Genomic DNA, 26,002 nt, shown 5'->3' with positions numbered 1-26,002 from the left:
CTAAGGAACTTCACTTGATCCTATAACAGCAAACTTTTATTTAAAAAAATATCATCTACTAAAACTTGCCAGTAAACAAAGCCCCCAAATCTGTAATGCCTGTTGAAGTTGTAGATTTCACCAAAACAAACCCACAAACACCAGAAAAAACAGTTCCAAGCTATTTCTTAGAGTAAAATGTAAGATTAAATTATTATTTTGTTAAAATTTACAGAGATTTCAGTAATAAAAAGCTTTGAGACAAGGAAGGGAAAAAATTCTTATGCAGACAAACCTGTTTAAAACCATGTGAGTTGCAACGCTCACCCATCCTGCAGCATAATATGAAACTATGGTGAAGGAGATTTTAGGTATTTATAATGTGGAAAGGAACCCAAAAGAAACACTTTAAACCAGACAATGTATATCAATGTAAATAAGAATGCAAACAGCACTTTACAATATGTAATTGCACAATTTCTTTAATGGAAATATTTAATTTTGTCTTTTTTATTGCATCCTAACGGGGTAATGGTCTTCACAGACAGTAATGGATAGATGGGTAAGACTGCCTGAAGGATCCTCTGTAATGGTGGAAAATTCCTTTTTGTTAGAAGTTGGTCTCCAACAGTTTGAAGGTATCGTTAGAATGCTTCTACTGCTACATCGGTCTCTACAACAAACATTTACTGCACTGCTGTGTTGTTTGTTTTTTTTCTCTAAACAGCTAATTGCTGTTTAGAGAAACACAGACACTGCAAAGTGTCTGAAGGATGCAATATGGTGCTTTAGAACTGGGTATCTGAGGTATAGGTATAAGCTGGGGTGAAAGTTTCTTAACGTTTTCTTTTTCCAAAACCACCTCTTAGAAACACCTCAGTCTTCACAAGGAAGGAAATAAGGAATAAGGACAATAGAATGTATGAATTATTTAAGGAATTGTTGTGCAGGATCTCTGGGGAGTAACTATTAATGGAGATCAGAAAGCAGCTCAGGAATGCTGAGTAATTATTAAAAAAATATTAAAAAAATTAATAATATCAAACAGTTTCCAAACATTAACTGTTTCAGTGTAGATAAAGAAGTGTTTACGTACTAATTCTCATCATGGGCCCTCTCCCTGGAGGGTATTAACACACAAGGATATGGGGTAGTAGTAGAAGCCAATGTGGTCTAAGGACAGATTTGAAAATTTTGCTCGTCTTCTTGAGGAATTAATCTTTCCATTAAGCTGAAAACAATATCTAAATATGTCCTATGATATCTTCAGCTGGATTAGTAATTTATATACAAACAATAAAACCATTAAATAAAAAATAATGTATAACTAAGGAGCGAATATAAAGGCATAGCCTGTGGAAGTAGGGAATGTATAGATTACAGCTATTAAGAAATGTGAAAGGCAAGAAAAGAATCTACACAACTATAGGGAGAATACCCTATTAGTTAAAGAGAATGAAAAGCAAAATGCAGAAGAAAGGCTGTAGTATTTAATGATTTTTTTTGCATCTGTTCGCATACATTAAAAAAGGCTAATTGTGACCTGTAGATTAGCATGATCATTTCAATAAGGAGGAAACCTAGGCTCCAACAGGGAGATAATTTGACTTCAAGTTAGCAAAGCCTAATGAAATTAGCTCTGGAGTACTTAAGGAACTTGCCAAAACTTCTAATAATTATTTTGGGGAGCTATTGGAGAATACGTGAGATCCTAGAAAACTAAAGCAGCTGTGATGTAAAACTTCTCTCTGATTTTGGGGGACAGATGGAGGGAATGTTAGAGGTCTCTGGAAATTATGAACCAATCTTCTTTGCCTTGTTAGTTTAAAAGACACTTGAACAAATTATTAAGCAACTTACAAATATCTGGAAAATCAATAAAAGCCAGCATTGATTTGTCTTTGAAAAATCTGTCTGATTTTCTTCTTTGACACAGTAATTGGTCTAGTAAAAGAGAGAAAAATAATAGATGTTATAGATCTTGACATCTTCATAAGCAAAGTAGATTAATACGGTCTACAGTAAAATTACCATTTCGTGGAGTGATGGGTCTATAATCCCCGTATAACAGGGAAGAAATTACTCCAGCAGCAATTAGGAATGTAAAGCTGTAAAGGGACCCATCTGCAGAATACAGTACTGGCAGAAGACTGGGAAGGGAAGAAAGCTGTCTCAAAAAATCCAGTCTGTGAGTAGATTGGGTTCCTAAGGAGGTCACATGCAGGGTCACTGAGGCAAAAAAAGACGATGTCTCCCAAAGCTGTTAATTGCAAAGAAGGCCTCATAAACTGAGAAATACCAGTATGTGTCAACAACAGCAAGCAATAGCAGTGCCTGTGGGCAAGTGTCTGGTCTGGGACAGGACGGCCCTGACTAGAAAAGGTTGTCTTTTTACATTGCTACATTAGCCCAAAGTGTGATAACGCATCGCTTCTGTGCTGAAAGTTATGGGAGGTCTGCTCAGCTTTCCCAAGCACAGCTGTGCCATTGTGTGAGAATTACAACAGGAATACTAACATATGACTATGGCCCAACAACAATGTCTTGGTGCTGGTCACCCAGCAGCAGTAAGTACTGTTGATACAGGCACTGACTGAGGGTGAGGATAGATAGAGAAAGGCCTGGGCTGGCTGAAATGGCGTTGAGTGGTGGCCCTGAAGTGTACGAGGACTTTGCCTTGTGTACGCTACTTAGCTACGTACTGGGCATTACATGGGACCACCTCTTTGGTGCTTTTCCCGAATGCCGATGGTCAGATCATCAAAAATTCTCAACTATTCAGTTTGGGAATGGATGGTAATAATGTCTCTGTCTTCGCTCCTAGTCTTGGTATTATACACCTTGCTTGGAAGAGGCTAAAACCAAGAGTTAAATCAGTCCTGAGATGACCAGTCTAGCTGTTCTAGAAGGGTTCCCCTGGAACGGTTGGCTGTGGGAAGGCAGCGGTTCCACTGATACCACTCAAAATCTGAGTGATGGAGTGTTGTCCTGCTGTGGGATTGCACTGTCACCACTTAAGAGCGAGGTGTGATAATGTGTCATCCTTCCAGCCTGAGGGTGCCATGGCATATAAGAAGAACCAGCTTGCAGTAGTCTCCTGGATGATTATGGAGTGAGCAGTAGTCTCCTGATCCTGATGTAATTCTTCTGTCAGTAAGTGGGAGGCAAAGGAATTTACAAATACAAGGAGGTAGATTTGGCTCTGATCAGAGATCCCATTTGGTCACCCATATCAAACAACACCTGGATTTAAGTCAAAGGTTAAAATACCAGGCATACAAGAACAAATACAGGGTATTTAGGAATAGATTCAAATTTTAAACATGGACATGAGTAAGAGGTCACATTTAACAAGCAAAATCTGTGAGACGTGGTAGACCCCAGGAGACATCGTGTCTCAACTATGAATTGTAACTTTTGTAACTGAATTGTAACTTTTCCTCTTAATCTTGTAATGTCCTTATATATGCCTCTGCACATTCTACCAGTAAGAATACCATGGTGGAACCTGTGCTCTGGCTCTTTCTCATCCTCTTGCTTATACCCACTAGCTGAGTGAGAATAGGTAGATACTTCTGTTTTGCCACATTGCCTACCAATATTCCTGTAAATGTCAGGAAGCTGAATTGTTCTTGTCTGACCTGTTCAGTCTGTACTGACAGATACTGCTGCACTAACATAAACCCAGGAACCAGCCTATATGAATTTGACAAATATTCCAAGCCAAATACTGCTCAAGACTTTTCTGCCAGCTGTGCCAGCCTTATACAGTGAGAAACACCAGAGGAAAGAGAAATAATACCTGAGAAATTGAATGAAATCTCTCCAGCAGAAGAAGCAAAAGGTATACAGATACGAGTATATTTCAGAAGAGAGAAAACAGATGCTTATACCTAAATTACCACATCCTGAGTCTGGAAAAAAAAAGGATGTTGGTCAACAGATAACGAGCCTTAGTAAAAAAAATTACTGTGAACATATTATGGACAGGAATGGGTTGTATTGTAAATTGTTGTGAGTCCAGCACTAGAGGATATCAGCACTCAGAGTCACTGCTGTTCACCTGCTGGGCTCTGTGCCATGTAACATCTATTAGACATCTGTTAACCCTTTACAGCTAAGTGCAAGTTTTACAGTAAAGTGCAACCCTGTGGCACATAAAATAGCACAGATAGTATGTTATCTATGAAACATAGCTTTTGGAAGACTGTATTTGCATCTAAGAAATAGCAGAGAGGTGGGGAGTCTGAAGATCAGCAAGACACGGATCCAGATCACTGAACCCCAGCTGTTAACACAATCATATTATAAATCTATGTTTCAGTCCCATCATTCAATGATACTTCACAAATTGTAATAGTTTTCTCTTATTCTCATCTTTGTAAAGAATCTTGGATTTATATTCTTCTCTGAACAAAGAACCAAAAGCCAATGACTGTTTTACTAACCCAAATAAAGTTTCATCTCTAACCTAGTTTCACTGCTCTGCAGTCATTCACGATGCAGTAGAAATATAATAAAATTATGTTCTGTAAATGAATGCAGATTTTGATCCTACATTTGAGCTCATCCGACGTCTTTCAAGATCATGCAAAGAATGAGACAACAGCACAAGAGGAACAAGAAAGCATGACAGACATTGTCAATGAGAAAATTTTTTGATTAATGCCCTGAAATGCCAGTAAGGTAGTAGAGTTGTGGGAAAAAATGTTAAGATGCAAGAAAATATGTAGTTATTAGAATTTGTTGGAACTTTTGAGCTGTTTAGAAATACCATACATCTTCAGCAAAAGTAATTATAAAATATGTTTTTTGTTAGACCTGAATAATTTTTTAAAACGATTTTAGATATTGTAGAACAAAATTAATAGATCTTTTTGTTCTTGCTGGTGCTGAGAAAATTTTTCTTTAGCTCAGACATTTGTGGGGGACACAAAAACCATTTTTTTTGCCTTGGTGTATTAATTAGCACAGTTGTGAGTGTAGGCTGGATAAACGAACTTACAAATGGATTAAATTAAACTTTCACCTTTAAAAATGGCATTCAGCATTCTAGACTAAGGCCTTTCAAACCTGATGAAACATGGTATGTAGCAGAATGCATTCGGGAGGTAATTAGCACTGAGGTTTCATTTAATCATTATATTGTCTTATAGACCTCTCAGAATGCAATGAATTCCGTTTAATTTTAGTAATCTTTTCAAGGAACACACTTCTAAATGTGATAGAAAAAGAAGAAAAACAAAGGCAGAAAAATGTGCCTTCGGTTTAAAAAAAAATTGTATTTACTATACTTCATTATGCTACCAAATGACACTTTTCAAATATAGGCATATGTACGGTAGATTTTTGAGACTAAGGTTATGCTTTGTGTCACCTATGCAGTATTTTGCAGACAGCTGTGTTTTATCTGAATCAAAGGTGGCCATGTCTTAGCAGGTGTGTAGTGCTATGCCTCAGATGATATACCCCGTTCTTCATTAAAGTCTTTTGACTTCACAGAATCACAGAGTGGTTGAGGTGGAAAGGGACCTCTGGAGGTTATCTGGTCCACCCCCTCTGCTCAAGCAGGGCTATTGCTTGAGGATTTTATGGGACACACTGTCAAAAAAGCTTTACTGAAGTCTAGGAAGACAATATCCACTGCTCTCCCTTCATCTACCAAGCCATTCATTTCATCATAGAAGTTTATCAGGTTGATCAAGCATGACATCTCCTTGATGAATCCTTGCTGACTGCTCCTGACAACTTCCTCATCCTTCAAGTGACTAGAAATGCATTCCAGGATCAGTTGCTCCATGTCATTCCCAGGGATCAAGGTGAGGTTACCAGCCTGTAGTTCTCTGTGTCCTCCTTCTTGCCCTTTTGAAGACAGAAGTCCTCCAATCCTCAAGCATCTCTGCCAATTGCCTTGATCACTCAAAGATAATCAAGAGTGGCTTTGCAATGACATCAATGTCCTCAGCAGTCCTGGGAGCATCCTATCAGGGCCCATGGATTTCTACATCCAGTTCGCTGAAGTATTCTCTAGCTTGTGCCTCATTAATGACCAGCATGAATCATTCTTGTCTTCTTGAAAAATATGGCAGAGTTGTACCATAAGTTCTGTCCTCTCCAAGATATCCATAAAGTTTAAAGGCTCCTGGACCTAATCACTCATGGCTTTTCTTCAGTCTTGGCAAATGTGTTTTTGTCGCAGCAATATTCATGAATTCGGCAGGGGGGTTGGACTAGATGATCCACAGAGGTCCCTTCCAACCCCTACCAATCTGTGATTCTGTGATTCATGAAGAATTCTGCTATAGGCCTGGACTCAAACCTTCAACTAGGTTTTGTTTGCTCTCCTCCAAGCCTCTGACCTCTCTTCCAATGCCCTTTTCTGGTTCTTTGTTAACTCAAACAGAAGTTGATTACTTTAAATTCTGCAGCTCTTAGTGTCCTAGTTCTACTTGTTTTCTCTTGTTTTGTGTAGGACAAGTTCTCTTTACATCACTTGGCCATCATCCACTTGCCAAATTTTCAAACAAGCACTGTCATGGTTTTTCTGTACTGCTTTCCCACTTTGGAGGAGCTTTCTGAAGATTTCGCATAAGCATCTGCATGTCTCCCCACACCTTCCTCATTCTTTCCACTACGTGTTAGGCTGAGCCTAGTAGAAGCCTGTTTTTTCCAGTTCTGTCTTTCTCTACATACTGTCCTGTACACAGATTTCAAGTTTGTTCAATGCCCAATATGATCAGATTTTAGGATAAACAACATGACTGCAGAAATAGTACTAGTACGTGAAAGAGCACGGATTCATACCCATCAGCAGGTTACATATCACTTTAAATGCAAGCAACTCCAGGGAATTTGTAGTGCTGTGTCACAGGTGAAAGTGATTAAAGCACTGTGTCTTCACTGCCTCATGAGAAGTCCTAATTTTTTTATTGCTATTCATTAGTAGAAATCACTGTTCTGGGTAATATTTCTTCAGGGATTTACTCTGAAAGATTCCCAGGCCAATATTTATTGTTAGTTACTGGTGATTTATGCAGGAATATCAGTTGACTAAACATCAGTTCTTTTTATTTAATGCTTTGTTAATGGAATACTGTTATTTTAGATCAACAACAGTCTTCTAGCCTGAGACCACCCTTTGTGGCTGTTTATAAAACCAGGCCACAAACTGTTCTTCATTTTGCCAGCAAGTACTTCATTATACTAACCTTAATTGTGCTGTACAATAGTTAATAAAAAAAAAAAATCTCTACTCAAGACTCAGGATTGTCAGAGTTCAACGTAAAAACAGGAAAATCACCATGTGTTAAAGACAAGGCCAAGATGCAGGAAGCACTACCTGTATCTCTGAGTTCACTCTGAATTTTTATTGTATTCTTTGCCAAGTCAATGAGGACAAGAAAAAGTTAAATATTTAGGCAGCCAGACCTGAAAAGAAGAACTGAAAAGCCTTTAAGTAGGACTTCTTTAGACTTCAGATACCTGGATCCAAAACTGAATTCTAGGAACTCCCACACATTGGGCTGCCTAATCAGAAAATCTTACCAGAAAGAGCAAGCAAAAGTAAATGTACATCTATAGCCTGCCTGCCTAAAGAAGGAGCATTTGGATTCTGATTTGTGTTTGATATAAATAGATGAGCAATCCCAGGGCTCCCCTCTCCCTCCGCTTGTGTAACAGCTGGTTTGCAGAGTCATGTGCTGGTCGTAAAGCAGGGTCTCTTAGTCACCAGTGTGCTGCCTAGCAGACAGGCATCATCATGCTCTGGGTTAGGAAAAAAGCTTACTCTTACCTATTTGTACAGAAGAGTGAGCTGTAATCATAAGTGGATGTATGCCCTGACCTGCATACCGAAGTCAGGCATCTAAGACTTGAAGTGAAGCAATGTTTTAGAATAACTTACTGATTTTCTTAGTTTACTGAGAACCTATTCTGAGCACAGCTCAGATTATACCACATTTTGAAGTTCTCCATCTTAAACACAGAGGGGTTTTTTGCACCAGGTACAAAATAATTTATGGATTCCACTACATCCCTTATTGGTATTATTCCTAAAAGCATAAATGCATAGCAGCAATGCAAATCTGAAAGAGGCATTTATTTGCCTTATTGTGTTTCAGGTCGCACTTGAATGCTGCAGAGCAGCGTGAAGGTCCTGTGAGCAGAGATGCGTTCACCTTGTGTGATGCTTAGATACTGAAGTGATGAGGGTCTTAATACAACTGTGACCTTCTCACGTCCTCAGCAAATCCACCTGTGTTCATGTAAGTACATAACTAGAAAGAGTGTCAGAAGCTGTCTCTATGGCGGAAAAGAGTCTGTGGGGATCCTCGGAACGTAAACATGCACTTTGCTAAAATAAGATGCAGTTACACCAGCAACTGAGTCAATATAACTCTTACTACACACAAAATACACATAAAATAGTACTTACCAAGTGCTTTATTGGTACTAAACTAAGCTCTGTTGTAAATGTTGTCAGTACGCATTCGTATCTTTTCCTTTCCTTAGTGTCATTTTTTGCATGTAAGGCACTAAATCGTCACATTTATAAATAAAACACATTCAAGAGTGTATCATAACTATGAAAATATATAGAGACTTTATAATTATATAAAAACTTTGATAAGCCATTTGAGTTTGTTATGAACAGGAGTACGATAATGCACATGGTTTAATCAATGCACCTTTCAAAGGAGCCTCATCTGGGAAAATGCAAAAGCAATATCTTGCAGTTGGTAATAAATATTTCATTAAATTATCTCTAATTTAACTTTTTCTCCCATTGGCAAGCCTCTCGTGGTACATTTTTCCTCTTGATTTTATTGCTCTGCAACATGCAATCATCTCACAGCCCTTTGCTTTCTGATCTATGGTATATTGCCTCACCTTAGATTAATCTCATAGTCATTATCTCATTTAAGTAGGTAATATTTGACCATCTAATCATCTTAAAGAAACTTGAGTAGAATAATATGGGCTTACCTTTGGCTTTCAGAGACATTTCTGACACAACGAGAAAGTGATTTGACAAAAATATATGCTCTAAATTATTCTTTTTATACGTGAAACTGCACACTGCTTTAACTGACAGAATTAAATTGCCTATGTATCTGACTTTTAAGTAATGACAAAGCAAACCTTAGAGTGTTTATATGTTTTGCTATGTTTGTTTAAAGCAAGGGATTCAGCAGTATCTATTCAGGCATTTACTCTTCTTGTGGAATGTAGACAGAACAAAATCAGTGCCATTCCTTTTTAGGGTGGTAGATTTCATAGAGATTTGTTATTTTTCTGTTTTAAGTGCTCCTTTTCAGTGCTTGCGTTTGTATATATTAGTTACAGGGAAAAGTTCAGTTTATCTTGTCATCCAGCTATAAAAAGAAGTACATTCAGATTTCAAATTTGTCAAGTTGCAGTTTTTGATAGATAAACAACACATTTTTTCAAGGCTTTAATATATTTTCCAGGGAGACAATAAACGCTTATAGGCGCTCTTGGAAATCAAATTTAGACCTTGCAAATGAATAACTACTGATCCTGACACCAGGTTTTTGACTGGCAGGTAAGAGTTGCTGCTTTTTTGGTGGCTTTTACAGTATTTGCACCTTGGGACAAAGGGGATGCTACCCATCTAGTAGATAAAAGTCCTTCAGAAACCTGAATGGAAATGAAAGTAGAATTGTAAGGAAAATTGCTATAGTGTCAAATAGGATGTCACAAGGATGTCTACAAATGGGACATGGGACACAAACAATTTAAGTCCAAATTAATTTTTAAAGCAGATTAGCAGTATGAAAAGGATTCCCCAAGAGGACATTGCCTCTGCAAGCTGGTTTTCCTCTCTATGTGTCACAGTGAAGCAAAGCTATAGTTAGAGGTGTCGTCAGTGATCTAAATTGAATTGACACTGATGTTTACCTGTAATGGCTTAGCTACTTGCTTTGGTTTGTAAAAAGACCCTTGCCTTGCTTAAACTGAAGGTTAGATAACATGCATTTGTGAAGACATCTGCTCATTTCTTTATATGTAATCTGTTCTGTATGAAGTTTCATTTCTCATTCCCTGCACATTATCCAGCCTCAAACTTCTTTGGATGGTTGCCTCATTCACTAGATACTATCCTTCATCTCCAAAAATATGTCAGTACTTTCCACATTGCATCCTACTCCTTTCTCGCATTCTCAGTTTATTTTAAAATTAACAAAAATTCAGGAATTAAAAAAATTTCTATACTAGGTGTTTATTTTGACATAATCAAAGTTTTGAAAGCCATGCAAATTTGGTCCTATCTGCCTAAAACTTGGGTGGAAGAACTACTCCTACAAAAACAAAACTGTGCCCTTCTTCAGCTGCAATTTCCAGCACTTTCACAAGGTCCTCATCTAACTGTGCATAGTAGCAGTGGAGTGAACCATTACTCCCTCTCACAGTCCTCTGGCTGTCTAAGGAAAAGTGTGACTCATATTTACCTATTATTCAGTATTGTAGTATGGCCAATTGTCAGGGTTTCTTTTGCTTTTAACAGTCTGGGTATTCTAGCACAGGGGATAGAAAGATCTATATTGCTTTTTGTGACAGAGTTTCAGATACCTGACATCGTGAAATAAGAGACCACAGTATGACAAGAACTATTCGTTGCAAAGTATGTACGATACCCAGCAGTCAAGACATGCTGGACTGAAGATACTCAAGAGTTTCCAAGTTACACCAACTTCACTTGCCATAAAGTCTTTTTTTTTTTTAGTTGTAGATATTTGGTGTTTTAAGCTTGCAACAGAAGCTTTCTGAATATGGAAATGCAGTGCAGTTCTCAACACTACCCCCTAAGAAACACTTCTGAGTTTAGCGAATTGGCGGTAAATCCTACACTGAGACTTACCTGCCACTTTGAGAGATAATTTGTGACTACCTTTACACAGTAATTTTAGCAGGACTTGCTCTGATACTGTTGTAACATCCATTTGTCATTTAGTTTGTTGGTTAGATGTTCATCTTCTCAAGAGAAGAATACTCAATATTTTCCTTTGGAAAAGGAGCAACAAAAAATTCCATGCACTAAAACCCTAAAATGTCCCATAGGTTTAATTTAGATACTACAAATTCTAGGATGTTGCTTCAGGAGATACACTACTTATACATCTATTTATCTTTTACAGGATTTCAGAGCCTGGTAGTTGTTAGAAAGATATAATTACTGCTATAACTCAGTTACCCAAATTAGGCTGCATGTGCAATCCAAATATAAAAAAAAATGTCAGAGCATACCCTTCTCAGCTAAGGAAAATTTTAACCCTGTTGGAGAAATTTTTGATTATCTGGTTTTACGGCTGTTTGTGTCTGTGGTACAGAATATGTGCAAGTGGAAGAAAAGAAGATTATCAGGAGTAGTCAGCATGGATTCACCAAGGGGAAATCATGCCTGACCAATCTAATAGCTTTCTACGATGACATGACTGGCTGGGTAGATGAAGGGAGAGCCGTGGATGTTGTCTACCTGGACTTCAGCAAGGCTTTCGACACAGTCTCCCATGATATCCTCCTAGGGAAGCTGAGGAAGTGTGGGCTGGATGAGTGGTCGGTGAAGTGGATTGAGAACTGGCTGAATGGCAGAACTCAGAGGGTTGTCATCAGCAGCGCTGAGTCTAGTTGGAGGCCGGTAACAAGTGGTGTCCCCCAGGGGTCAGTACTGGGCCCAGCCTTGTTTAACTTCTTCATCAACAACCTGGATGAAGAGTTAGAATGTACCCTCAGCAAGTTTGCTGATGACACCAAACTGGGAGGTGTGGTAGACACACCGGAAGGCTGTGCTGCCATTCAGCGTGACCTAGATAGGCTGGAAAGCTGGGCAGAGAGGAACCTGGTGAGGTTCAACAAGGGCAAATGCAGGGTCCTGCACCTGGGGAGGAACAACCCCATGAACCAGTACAGGCTTGGGGTGGACCTGCTGGAGAGCAGCTCTGCGGAGAGGGACCTGGGTGTCCTGGTGGACGACAGGTTAACCATGAGCCAGCAGTGTGCCCTGGCTGCCAAGAAAGCCAATGGAATCCTGGGGTGCATCAAGAAGAGTGTGGCCAGCAGGTCGAGGGAGGTTCTCCTTCCCCTCTACACTGCCCTAGTGAGGCCTCATCTGGAGTACTGTGTCCAGTTCTGGGCTCCCCAGTTCAAGAAAGATGAAGAGCTTCTGGAGAGAGTCCAGCGGAGGGCTACGAGGATGATGAGGGGACTGGAACATCTCCCCTACGAGGAGAGGCTGAGGGAGCTGGGCTTGTTCAGCCTGAAGAAGAGAAGGCTGCTAGGGGACCTAATAAATGCTTATAAATATCTGAAGGGTGGGTGTCAGGAGGATGGGGCCAAGCTCTTTTCAGTGGTGCCCAGTGACAGGACAAGGGGCAATGGGCACAAACTGAAGCACAGGAAGTTCCGTCTGAACATGAGGAAGAACTTCTTCCCTCTGAGGGTGACGGAGCCCTGGAACAGGCTGCCCAGGGAGGTTGTGGAGTCTCCTTCTCTGGAGATATTCAAGACCCGCCTGGACAAGGTCCTGTGCAGCCTGCTGTAGGTGACCCTGCTTCAGCAGGAGGGTTGGACTAGATGACCCACAGAGGTCCCTTCCAACCCTTAACATTCTGTGATTCTGTGATTCTGTGATACATAATATGATTTAAATGTTTAGAAAAAGTTGTTTATCTTCAAAGGTAGTACAATCAGTGTTAATTGGCAGGAAAAAAACCCCATAGATGTATCCTAGTGACTTGTCTGCAAAGTACATTGAAAGAAGAAACTGCAAAAAGGCCTCTGGGCTATAAAATAGAGTAAATAAAGCATTAGACATTTAGAAAATAATAATGCAAACCACAGGAAAGAATGTGTGAAGAAGAACATGAAACCTTTTCTCATAGCTAAATATAATAAAAGGAAAGAATTTAGAGAATAAAGCTGCCTTCATAATGGCAAATTGCTAGTTGTTTTGAGACTCATTATATTATTTACGCTGCCACAGTGCACTGCCATTAAAATTATAGACCTGTGTTATCTGTGTGCTATACTCAAGCCCAAAGTGTTGCACTTTGTATTTTGAGTTTCACCACTCACACACAAGTCGTTTTTTTTTAAAAAAAAAAAGCTCTGAAATGCAATAGCTCCCAAAAGTGTGAGGTGATAGTGGAGAGATGGTTTGTTCCGCTAGATGAGATGCATATATTCAGTGTCATTTTAGTTTTCAGACACTGTAGGGAAGAGGGATCATGGGTTTCAGATTTCTCCTTTCCAACATGGCAGCATTCACCCTCTGGTCATGTCACGAAAGAACACTGTTTGCACTTTTCTTTGCACTGGAAATGGAAATAAAAGGTGCCAGAACATAGGAGGCTGCTAGAGGCATTTTTCACATTTGTTCATTCCTGAAGGGAAGACATTTTGCCAACAGGTAGACATTCAAAATTCTACTGTCCCTTCACGCTCAGTCTGTGTGTTTTCAAGCTTATCCTTCTGGGCTTGTTTCTTGACCACTGGTTTTTTATTATTATTTTTGATCTGTCTGACATAGTTTAGTACAATCTTCTACATTGCCACAAAGGTGCCCTGAGTTATCCATTTTCTTGGAGCCAGACCTGTTTCTCTTGAACATCCCTTTTGCATAGATACATACTTTGGGCAGTCTAGTTATGGTTCACACAGCAGAGCATAAGGTCTGGATGTGACATGTCAGCTTTGGAATAGGGACTTTTCGGTAGGGGCTACTTACTAGAGAGAGCTTGATGAAAAAATAAAGTACTTAAATTACCTGCTTTTAAAGGAAATTAAGATATCAGTATGATATCACATTTATAATGATAATCTTCTTAAGTTTAACTGTTGGGTATCCCAAACTCTCTCTGTTCTTTTCCTGAATAGCTTGCTTACTTCTTTTATTGAAGGAGTTCATGACTTGGAGCTCTGATCTTGAGGGTTTGGTAAACCTCAAATACTTCTGTTGGTCAGCTTCTGTAAAGCTGGAAGCCAAGTTTTGCTTAGAGTTGAAACACTCTGGACATAGACTTCTGATACTAGGCCAGACAGCCAGAAACCCAAGGACAGACTGCACAGAAAGTCTTTAAGGTGTTGGCAGTCTTGGGATCCCAAATGGTATTCGCTTCCCTTGATCTGGCCCTCTTTGGAAGGAGGTAACCTGAAAGCCTGTAAATCCCCAAGAATGGATTAGTTTGCCTCCTGAAGTCATTTTAAAATAACAGACCTAATTTGGGAACCTGGACAGTGCATGGCAGAGCGATAAAAACTTAAGATAGTCTCTGATGGAAGCCTGCGTGTGACGTAGCAAAAGTTTGCCAAAACTTCATGTTCCCGTCAAAAGGCCATTGCTGATATATCTTAATTGTATGGAAAAAAAAAAATCTTTTACTGGAAAGTTCCCAAATGTCCTGATTAAAGATACTTAACACATATTAACTACTCTCTGGGGTTTCAGTCCAAATTGAGTTAAAAAGACCTGAAAAGCCAGACTATTGCCATAAATGTGTTGGAGCTGAGAAGTAAATACAGATGTTCAGAGTTCATCATTTCAAACTGGAATGAAAAATTTTACATCAATGCTCAAAATAATAATTTTTATTTGATAGCATGGATTCACTTAATAGAGAATAATGAGGAAGACAAATTAATGCCTCCTGATTTCTAACCTCATGTTCCATTCACTATCATTCTTTGATTTCCACTAAATATAATGATGCCTCCTCTTCCAGATGTTTCTTTATTAAATTCCTTCCAGGAGAGAGAAAAAACACAAGTCATCCCAAATGCTGAAAGTTCTCAACTCATTATCACATTTTACATATCATACAGACGTACTGACAATGTTAATTAGCGAGAAAGGCTTGATTGTTCTTTAATTACTCTGCCAAAAGCTGGTACAAAATACAGTCGCAAATTATATGACAAATTATAAGTGAATTGGTTTTAATGATATCTTCATGTACCAACATGTATATTTCATAACTCAGCTTTAGTTATTAACATATTAACATTGCCATTAATAATCAAAACACTGGGTTATGTACATGAATAAGAAATTTATTACTGTAGAATTTTAAAAGGCTCCTGACACAATGGTGCAGTTTCATGTGTTATGAAGTTCCCAATATCAGCATCATGATAGGGTGTGCAGATCGTAAAGCTCTTCCTAACTGTCACCCTAACCATTGTGTCATTATGTATTTTATGAAATGACTCTGTATTGAAAAATATGCAGTCAGCGGAACAGAGTATACTCCTCAGAAGATGCCTTGTTGGGTAGAGGGTCAAATCTGTCTTATTTTCTGTGGCTCTGAAGATCTATCTTTCTGAAAACTAGTGTTCAGCTTTGAGGAGGATTCGTCTTGCAGTTATATTTCTCCTGCATCTGTAGGTTTGAGGCAAGATGAGAGTTGGATGCAAGTCCCTGACTTTCTGCATGCTCTGATAGCAGGTTATTATGCATAAAACGAAAACAGTAAGCTTCCCAAGCTGTCTTTCTGAGAAAAGATCAAGCACCCATTGACTGAAACAAGTCTTCTCCCTTTTTACACTGAATACGTTTTTAGAGCAGTGCCATACTACCTTGAGTAAAATGACTATTATTATGGACTGATAATAAGACAATACTAGTATAATTTATTATATTTGTTTGTTTATTACTGTCATATTATGAAGAAGACATTTATGTATCAGCTTTGATTGAGCAAATAACTTTGACATTCAGCAACAAAAGGTCAGTCTCTGAATTTTGCTTTGATTTTTAAAGTTCTGTTATTCAAATATGAACAAACTTTCTTCTCTTTACCTGCACCCTGTTTTGTACTGCAGGATAGGAATAGCCATGTGAAATTAAAAAGAATTTCATGGATCTGGTGGTGGGACAGTCATATATTTTCTGTCATTTGACCATTCTCCTTTAAAACCAAAAAAGGGAGACCAGACACTTCAGATTTAATAAAGAGGAAAAAGCCATCAATACCCATTGTGTAAGTATGAAAACAACTGGGTTTGCCATTTTTTTCCTCCAGTTTTAGAATACTGTCAATTCACAGAAGAGTTCTCAGCTGGAACACTTCTTGCTCTATATCGCCATTCAAGAGTGCTTGTGTCCTGAATAATTAAAAAGGCTATTGTAATTGCCTTTTCATAATATCTAATGCACTGCAAAAATGTCACATTTCACTTTGCTGAATACAGTTAAGAAATCTAGGAAAGCAGGTGGTTTGGCATTTTGAAGAAGGTAGACTGCAGAAGGATGCTGAGTTCATTCACAGAGTTGCCTTGTTCAATTCAAAAAGATGCCTTGTTCATGCCAGTGAGGAGCAGGGGAATACCGTAGGATGGATGATCTCTGTAGGTCTGATGATCTCACTCTGCACAATTAATTATGCATGCATAATCACTCTGAGAATCTTCCAAAAGCTGATATGTTACATTCTTGAAGGAAAGCCAAGGACTTCTCTTCTGTAACATAATGCAAGACAATGGATTTTGAACAGAGATTAGGATAACATGTGAGAATCAACAAACACTCTTTGGACCAGAATGGCCTTTTAATTTTCTGAAGGGAAAATCTTGAATCCACTACTGAAAAATCCAGATTTAGAAAATCTGGAATACTGTCTTGCAGACTAAAGGAGAATAACTGAAAGCTTTGAGACAGAGAAATGACTGGCTACATGGTTGTATTTTTAACATATTCCTAGGAACTTTAAAGATGAGCTAACTTTTACTTTTTGCTCACTGATATACAGTTCTAGAGAAATAAATGCAGTGCTTCAGAAGAATTGATACTATGCAAAGAAGACCCTTTGTGAAAGCTTTTGTGTATATTTGATTAACTGAGGGGTTTTTTGCAACCAGAGTGTAGGGATAGAAAACTGTCATTCATCTTTGAGTGAGTTTTTCACTCTCAGTATGACTCACCTTTTCTTTGCAGTGGGAAAGACAGCTCGTGGTCCATAGTGCCAAGTGAGAATGAATGCATTAAAAAAATTCTGAAGGTGGCTGCAAGCGTTAATGATTTACCTTTGTTTCTCTCTGGTGGCTGAGGCTAGCTATTGCCTGCCAGTTTTGCTTGCCTGTTTTCAGATTTTGCCAGCCTTCATTGAAATGAGGTGGAAAATGTTTCTGTTAGGAACAGGAAATGAATACTCTATATTAACATAATTTACTCTTTAATTGTTTGCTCATGTATTATTTTTCCAAAGCCTCCTGGCTTACAAGAACACAAATACGTGGCGCTCATTTAGTGATCAACTGCTCATCTTATAGTTCTCTGTATGACCCTTTCCTGATTTATTAGACATTGTTCAAACTATGCTTTGAAGACAAAAGCGGGAATTTCTTACTTATTCTATCACTGGTCTGTCCTTTTCACAAAAAATTAATTTATTTATACAATGTTTTGTAAAGTAAAGGATGTGATATTTTCCCATTTTACAGATGGGAAACTGTTCAGTCAAAAGGATGCATTAAAATTGTGGCTGAACAGTTTAACAAATGTACAGCCTGTCTTCCCTTGTTTTGTACTAAATGTTTTGGGGACGCCCAAAGCCCAGCTCCTGTACCTTCTTCAGGTGGACCTGTGCAGGTGAAATATTGAAGCAGAAACACACACAATCTCACTTCCAAGAGAATTTCAGCTGAATATTGATTTGGTGAAACTGAAGCTACTGGTAATAAATGGAAACAGAAGCATTGCCACAAAAGGAAGGCACACAAAATTCAGCCATTAGATGTTGTTTGGTTGTAGCCAGCTTGCTAATAGCACAGATGTGTCAGCTACTTAATTAGCAGATTTACAGCCCTCAGCTGCAGAATATGGTGATTCTTTCTCACTGAAGTGATACAAGGAGGTAGTGGGAGGGAAAAAGGAAGCTGAAGGTAAGTACTAAAGGATCAAAGGGTACAAAGCTACAGGAAATTGGGCTTTATTAGAGTCACTATTCTCAGAACAAGTTATCCAGCTGTGATACAGGGCAGAAATGGTCAGAAGACCCTTGGTCTTGGTTTGGATTGAGAGGCAGTCTGTCTGCGGAGATGTTGAGGGCAGGATGCCAGTATCAGGTACTTTACCTAAATGTTTTTATCTTGCCCCATCAGACTCCTACTTAAGCAATTTTCTGACTTGTAGTTTTGATGTCTGATTTTTCAGTAACCTCATACATGCTGTGTGCTAGCAAGGGCAGTATGCCATATAAAAACATGGTAACAGAAACATGAACTGTTCTGTATTATAAGTGTACTGTACTTTGTGATTATGATAAAGTGAGAAAGTATGTGCATACCACACTTTCAGTTCTTTATGCAGTGACCAGGTTGGTTTACGCATTTACATAGCTTCATATAGTGAAGTTTTTCCTTTCAGTAAGGAGTGACAAAGCTATTTTTACGTTCACTGAAACATAAATGATCCTATACTTATCCCATGACAGAAAGATTCAGATAGGATGCTGTAGGGATTTAATCTCAGACCATCATCATGGGAAATTCATGAGATGCTATCTCAAGGTCACCTGGAAAATGTCTCCATTTGATTTGGAAGCATCACATATCTGTTTAATAGTTTTAATGTGGGTGTTTATTAACCTCATGACATACACAGGTCCTTGGCAGCAGAACCTGAAATTTGGTGGATATTAATACATATGTATTTTTTGTGGGCACCACAATGGCATAATCAGTTGTGGTTATACAAACTGAAGGTAGTAAAACCAAAATAAATCCAAAAAACATTATGACCCCAGGAGAGTTAAGTGAGATTTGCCCATTTGAGACTGCTGGAAGGAGGCTGCACAGTAGATACTGTGCAGTCATAAATTTGTAATGTGTAGGCATTGTGGCTGGGGGGATAAATATTCAGTACCTGATAAAGTCATACATATGTATGGAACCATTTTATGTGATAATTAGAGAATCTAGTTTTAGCATCTGCTTTTACCTGATAAACCAACTTTATTATTTTAAATAAAGGAAAAGCAATAATTCACAAGCTACAGAAACCATGAAGATTTGAATCAAAGGTATCAAATAGGAGGGAGAAAAGAAGAACGATGTTTCAGATCCATGCCCCCTGTTAAACAGGAGGCCATGCGAACCAGAACTACGCATGCTTGCTTTCTATAGGGTTTGTTGGGAATACTCCTGCCTGCTTTCAGACTACATTCATAAACAATTGAACTAACTTTAATTTTAAATAAAATGGAATTATGGACAAATCTGGCCATACCATGTAAGTCTATTCTGGGGTTCAATTCTAAATACGAGCGCTTACCAGGACGGCTGATTTTTATAGCCCACCTCTGACAGAGAATTTGACCAATATATTTTGATAACCTATTGTCACAATGGTCAGATAACAGCAGAAAAATAAATACTAAGAAAAGAGAAGTTAGGAGTTGCTATTTTACATTACAGTCTTAGTCTTGGGCCATGACATAACAAGTTCATGCTATTTCACCTAGTGCAAAATATTTAGAGTCCTTACTTTTCCTCCCCAGCAGAGGCGGTGGGATGAACTGATCTGTGCTTCAGATTGTTTGCTTGCCTGCTGATAAGGTGAGAAGCAGTTTTAGAAGGTACTACCTTTTTCAGAGCTTGTAAACTTCCACTGTAGTTTGTCAGCATAAATTATTTTCTGTCTTTTCTAAGCACCACTTCCTTAAAAACTTCCTCTTTGATGAGGAACATATCTTAGCAAGGTGACCCCATGTAACACAGAAGTACTTGTGTGAGAAAATGGAGAATGATATATAAAATAAATTAATATCTTCTGTATGTTGGAAAAGTACAGGAAAGAACCCAGTGATCCCAGATACTTTTGGTGGGGTTTGAGTCTATGCTGTGCCTTACGTTTTAAGAATGATGCTCGACTGCTTGTCTTGTAGAAAAGCATTCTGGTACCACTGGCATTCATGCAACCCCTTGCTTTGAACTCCTGTTTCAGCTGCCACTGTTTCATCGTGCTGCCGCTGCCTTCTCACAGAAGCAGCAGTTTGCACACATTGCCTCTTGCCTGGTGCTCCTTTCAGTTGATCACAGCCCTTTGTTCCTGCTGACAGAGCCTGGCAGATGGTCTGGGTGGCAGAAAAGCCTTTGATTCTGAGTGGAAAGGCATGCGGGTTGAGTCTTACGGGAGGGATGCAGTACTTAACTGACTACACGGCTCATGGGAAATACACCCCACACCTGATATTTGTAGGTTAAGGTCAAACCTGTAAATATCTGTAGAAATAATTTGAACATGACACTCCTACCTTTATTTGTCAAAGGGCTTGGAGTCGCTAGCAGAAATCTGGTATTTCATAAAATGTGAAGGCAAATTAGCCATTCTTTCATTCTTTGAAACAATGAATGTGTTTGCTTATCTGAATATATTATCTATTCCTTTAAAGGTCCTTCATAATGCAAATGTGAAGTAAGGATGAGAAATTCTTTGCCTTGCTGAGTTTTATTCCACAGCAAAGACATTTTTTACAACACCTGTTCCTCAGCTATGTGGGTCCTTCTGTCACTCTCTTTTTCCCTGCTCTGTCATGTGGGAGCCTGAGAGAAAAAGGCCAAAGCAGAGGTTTGCCATTGCTCCTCAGTGACAAATCCCTCAGAGTCCACTGCCAGATGAAATATAATGGTTCTGTCTTGAGGCGACTCAAGATTTGCTTATATTGAGATGGTTATAATTAACTCCCTGATGATCCTGTCACCCCTTCTTCTCTGTCACACCACACTGAGATCCCTCAAGGCTGTTCCAGCGTCCTGCTGGACGGAGCCAGTCAGACCAACCAAGCTGCAGCGCCTTTCTAATGAGAGGTCACTCAGCCTAAAAGCTGTTGCAATTGAAGTACAAGATGTAGCGTGTTCTCCTTTCTCTGACATATTTAAAGTAGGATCCTGGCAGAATGAGTACTCACTCTGATGCTGTGCATGTTTTGCATCAATAATCAAAAAAGGAATTCTAAAGTGATTACAGATGAAACTCATGAAAGACACAAAAATGACAGAAACAATAATTAAAAGCAGCAGGTGGTTAACGTGAATTTGTGACTGGGTATTTTACTGGGACCAAATACAGATTGTATATTTAAGGACAAGGAATTCAGCTTGTATCCACCAGCTTAGAGACTCTGTCTGTGAAAGCAGTGACTTTAAAACCACCTAGGTTTCACAGAGTGCCTGTGTTGATACCTTAGTTCAGATGAGGAGCATGCAGTTTCCCAGTCATCCCTTTATCCTTTAGATTGTTTTGCAGAGCATCCAGTCTGAGACAGGAGGCTGGATATAGTCCAAAGTAATATCTGCCAGCAAAGTGTGCAGTGTGGGCATGCAGCTGCATGAGAGTTCCCTGCGTGGTGTGATAGCAAAAAGGATGGATGGGCTCCTTGATGTGATTCTGTAGGATAAGAGATCATTTTGCAAATAGGTATGGATTTATTTACAGTTATGTGACCAGAATATCCCATACAGTTCTAGTATCCACAGTTTCAAAGGATTATAAATATGCAATCATAAATTATGAAGCTGATTTGAAAAGATATCTTAGAGCAAGAGACATAGCCATCTGGATCTGTGAAGTGGTGGGGTTTTTTTTGTTTGTTTTAAAAGCTTGATTATTGTGAATAAGAATCTTTAAGAAGATTATTATGGACTGAGAAGCTTTTTAACAAACTTGGCAAAACGTATGATGTAAACTCATGGCTGGAAGACAGAAAATTTAAATTGGTGATATGCATCCCTTGTTTTTTAATGCTAGGGATTATTAATCTTTGGTACAAGTTTTCTTGGGAAGAGATTATTTTCTATCTCTTGAAGTCCTCAGATTAAGACAGGATGCCTTCCTGGAAGACGTCCTTCACCTGAGCACAAACTGTAAGTCCCACTGCAGGGAGAGCTCTGATCCACAGCAGGTCCAACTAAATAACACCAGACAAGTAGTCCTTTCCAGCCCTAAAATCTATGAATCTGTGTATCAAATTTATATATGCCAGCCTCTGACACAACTGAAGCTTCATTTTGAGCCACTTAATAACCACAAGTGACTTGATACCTATGCTATCAAGTTTCTAGCATGCTCTTATTTCTGGAATTAGCATCTCTCTGTCCCGCACACTCTCAAGACACTTCTTCCAGCCAGTGCATTCGTGAAGATAAGGTGTTCTACAAACAAAAGAGCACAATGCTTCTTTGACAGGGGGTGCTGTGATGTGATCTTAATTAATCAAACATACTGCTTGGAATTTTTTTCTGAAGAGCCTGGCAAGGGCACTCACTAGCTGAGGGGGTGAGGAAAACATGCTTAAAATGAGAGTTGGTTTTCTCTCCCACAACTGATTTTCTCATTTCATTTTATCTCGGAATGCTTTCAGCACTTAATAAGCTTATCAAATTTTAACCTTTTCTGCTAAAATCTGCCATAGGATTTTTTTCTTTTTTTTTTTCCCCTAGGGAATGAGATTAGGCCCAGCAACTGTATTTCTAATAATTTTTTTTTTTTTTTCTTTTGGAAGCTTCAGTGCTCCATGTGTCAGTATGAGAGGGAGTTGACATTTGAAAGGAAGATAAATGATTATGTTGGGTGGGCAAGGGTTTTGTAACACTGTTTAGAGAGAGATGCCTTTCTCCTGTCACCGTTAAAAAAAAATCTATTTGATTCTGGCCTCTGAACACTAAAGACTGAAGGAGTCTTGGAGACGGAACTGTTGGTGAAGGGAACGCGTCAAGGCACTTTCCATTGCTATCTAGTTTTGAGTAATTTGTAGTAGGTGTTGGGAATAGAACTGATCTATAAATAAGCTTTATTAATATAGAGCCACAAATCTATAGTTCTCTGTAGATTACTAGACATTAGATGGAAAATGGGGGAGTACAAATGAACACAAATAGATGAGATTGTCACAACAATAAATAAGAAATAATTTTACTTGGAAAGTTAAACAGTCTATAACATGAGTAACTGAAAAAAAGCAATTCAGATGTGGCAGAGAAAAACCATATAATGTATGAATATATAATATATGCAGTTGGTGAACATACAAATAAGAATGAAAACAAATAAACAATAATTTTAAAAATACAATAGTTAAGATTATTTGGAAGACCATTAATGAGTAGTGAAATTGTTAGGGCAGAAAATCTGTATTTAATCCGTGTTTAAAGGACCATTTGGAGACTGCAGATAGAAACGGCTGTATGGATGCATACCCAGCACTGGGGGACAGCATCCCGGTGCTGATTCCTGATTTTACTGTCTTCTATAACGACACAGTGATCTTAATCTATATGAGGTAATCAGATATGTTACCCTTTTAATCCAAATGATCTTAGACTCGCAAGTATAGGCTACTTTGTGAACAATCTCTTTTGCCTGATTTTTCCCTGTGGAAAGTGTTCTGCCTCACAGACACAGCTGTCTCTAAGATGTCTGATTTTTTCCTGTTGCCTAACATCCTAGTCACCTAAGTAAAACTAAACTGATTTAAGCTGCTTGTGTAGCAGCTTGTGCATACTTGTATATGCTAAATTGCTATTTTTCTTACTCTGTCTCCAAGTAGTTACCAAATATTATTCCCAAAATTACCTTATACGAAACAGTGCACTTACTACCAGCTATAAGAGTGGTGAGTAAATGGTAATTTTATATCTCTCCTGCAGACTACAAATATTCATAGAATGGACGTAAACCCAACAGTAAATAAAACCTTTCAGGTATACCAGTTACAAGTCAATGATATTCACAGAGGGGTTTGACTCACTTTCCTCCATAGTGATATGTAAATTAAGATATGATATCTTTTCCAAAAAGTTACTTAGACTACAGTTTGGGTTTTTTCCTGTGTTGATGGAAGATCGAAAAATAAAATTCATTGCTGAAGTGCTTTATTAACATTCTTACTTCTCAGTGGCATGGTCTGTTGTTTGTGTCCTGCAAATTAATGCCATCAAGGCCAGATGCTTGGAGACAGCAAAAGTATTTCTTGGTTTAGAAATGAAAGCAGCTCTGGGAATTATATGAAAAATATGTTTAATTAAGTAGGGACAAGTAGGGAATTAAATGCATTTAATTTAAGGACACTCTAGAAGGCGCCTCACTTTATGTGTTTGTAGCTGATGCGGAAGCTGTCCCATGAAGTTGAACGTGCTGTCCAGTTCCATTCTCATATTCTCAACTAAATACCTTGTCAGCTCAAAACCAATACAACAAGTGGGAGTAAATTTGGCCAGAAGATTCAGGTTTATGTTATTTTTCATTCCAGTTGACTCTACCCAGAATTACTGCATAAGCAAAAATATTTCTCTCCTGACACAGAGTTACTGTGACTTGGAGAGAAATGCCTTGAGGTGTACAAACTGTGTTGCTGTTCGCCCAATCCCATGAGAAGTATCTCTGATATAGTCACTTTCCTCACTCCTCAAATGGGTTGCCAGGGAAAAAAAATCACACAAAGCAGTGATGTGAGTTGAAAAATAATATGAGTTTCTTTACAAACATTCTTCTGCATTAAGATACGCTCTTGAGACTATTCTGCATAGTGACACAGCTTATTTCTGATGAAAGATACTCCACACCTAGGAAGCTCCTCCTCCGAGGAGCTGAGGCCATCTGAGAGCAGCTCCTCAGGAGCAATGGAGCAAAGGATTTGTGAGAGCCAGTGACACTGGCTGCCACTGCAGGCATGTGCTTCTCCTTCCCGTTGTGCCCTGTCAAAATACCATGGCCAAGTGACATGGCAGCCAGCTGAGGTAGCTTTTGGAAAGTTTCACTGCAGTGCTTTGTTAACCAAAATTTTAAAAAGTGGTGAAGCTCAAGAGTTATGAAGACCCATCTTAGCATAAGAAGTGTTATGCTTGTTATGCTTCTAGAAATGTGTAATAAGTACTGTTAACAACTAAGTTTTTATTTGTTACTTGAAGTATGCTGAACTGCCTAAAACTTTCCTGCTGTTCTATGTCTGATCATTTTTAGCATGCACTTTGTTTCCCAGTTCAGACCAAGAAAACCTCCCTTCTCTTTACAGCATCAAGAATATGGATTTCCTCTTCTTCAGCTTACAAGGACCTAATGACCATTACAAACAGAGCAGAGAAGTTCAAAACCATTGACTCCTTTTTGACTTTCACCTCCAGCTTCAGAAGCAGCGAGTTCAGCAAAGAGTTTCTCTGCCCAGAAAGTGTGGAAAGATAACAGTTGTCAGTATTGCTTTAACCGCTGGATCATTTCTGAAGGCTAATATTTGAAAGGTCTGGATGAAGATAATAAGAATGTGAATTTATAAAACAGCTCAATGTTTGAACAGAAGCATCACATCAATGTTTTGAGTATGTCAGAAATAGACCTTGATCAGTTATGGATAAATGAGGTGTACGCCTACAGCAATGAATATATAGTGAATGTATTCAAATTTTCTGAAGGAGAAATGGGCAAAAAGAACAAATACTTTGCAAACATACATCACATGCTATTTGTTGGTATTATAGAAGATGAAGAACTCGTCTGAGTACATTCTCTGAGCTTTGAGATTTTATATTTAACTACAACTCACTTTACCCTTTTGTCTGGGTAACTCATTTTTACGTAATTCTAAAGCAGCTGAGTGATTTATCTTTTAATTTTGCTCTTTACTCACCTAAGCTTGCACATAGTGTCCAGGAGAACAAGAATCTGCTGCTCATTTGAACAGAATTCAGAACTACATTAAAGCCTCAAATGCAGTTCTTGTTGAGCTTCCAAACTGTGTGCCACAGAATAGGTGAGCCTGGAAGCAACTTTTGGAGATTGTCTAGTCCAGCCATCTTGCTAAGACCAGAGTCACCTACAGCAGGTTGCTCAGGACCATCTCTAGTCATGTTTTGAATATCTGCAAGGATGGAGACACAACCACCTCACTGGGCAACATGTTCCAGTGTTTGATGACCCACAAAGCAATAAGTTTTTTCCTATATTTAAGTGGAACTGACCTCAGGGCATTTTCTGCTTAGGTGATTTCCACCTGGCCAGCTCCCAGCATGTACTGCT

This window comes from Opisthocomus hoazin, chromosome 5 (genome assembly GCF_030867145.1).
Source record: "Opisthocomus hoazin isolate bOpiHoa1 chromosome 5, bOpiHoa1.hap1, whole genome shotgun sequence".
Taxonomy (NCBI): Eukaryota; Metazoa; Chordata; class Aves; order Opisthocomiformes; family Opisthocomidae; genus Opisthocomus; species Opisthocomus hoazin.
This window is presented reverse-complemented; position numbering follows the sequence as displayed.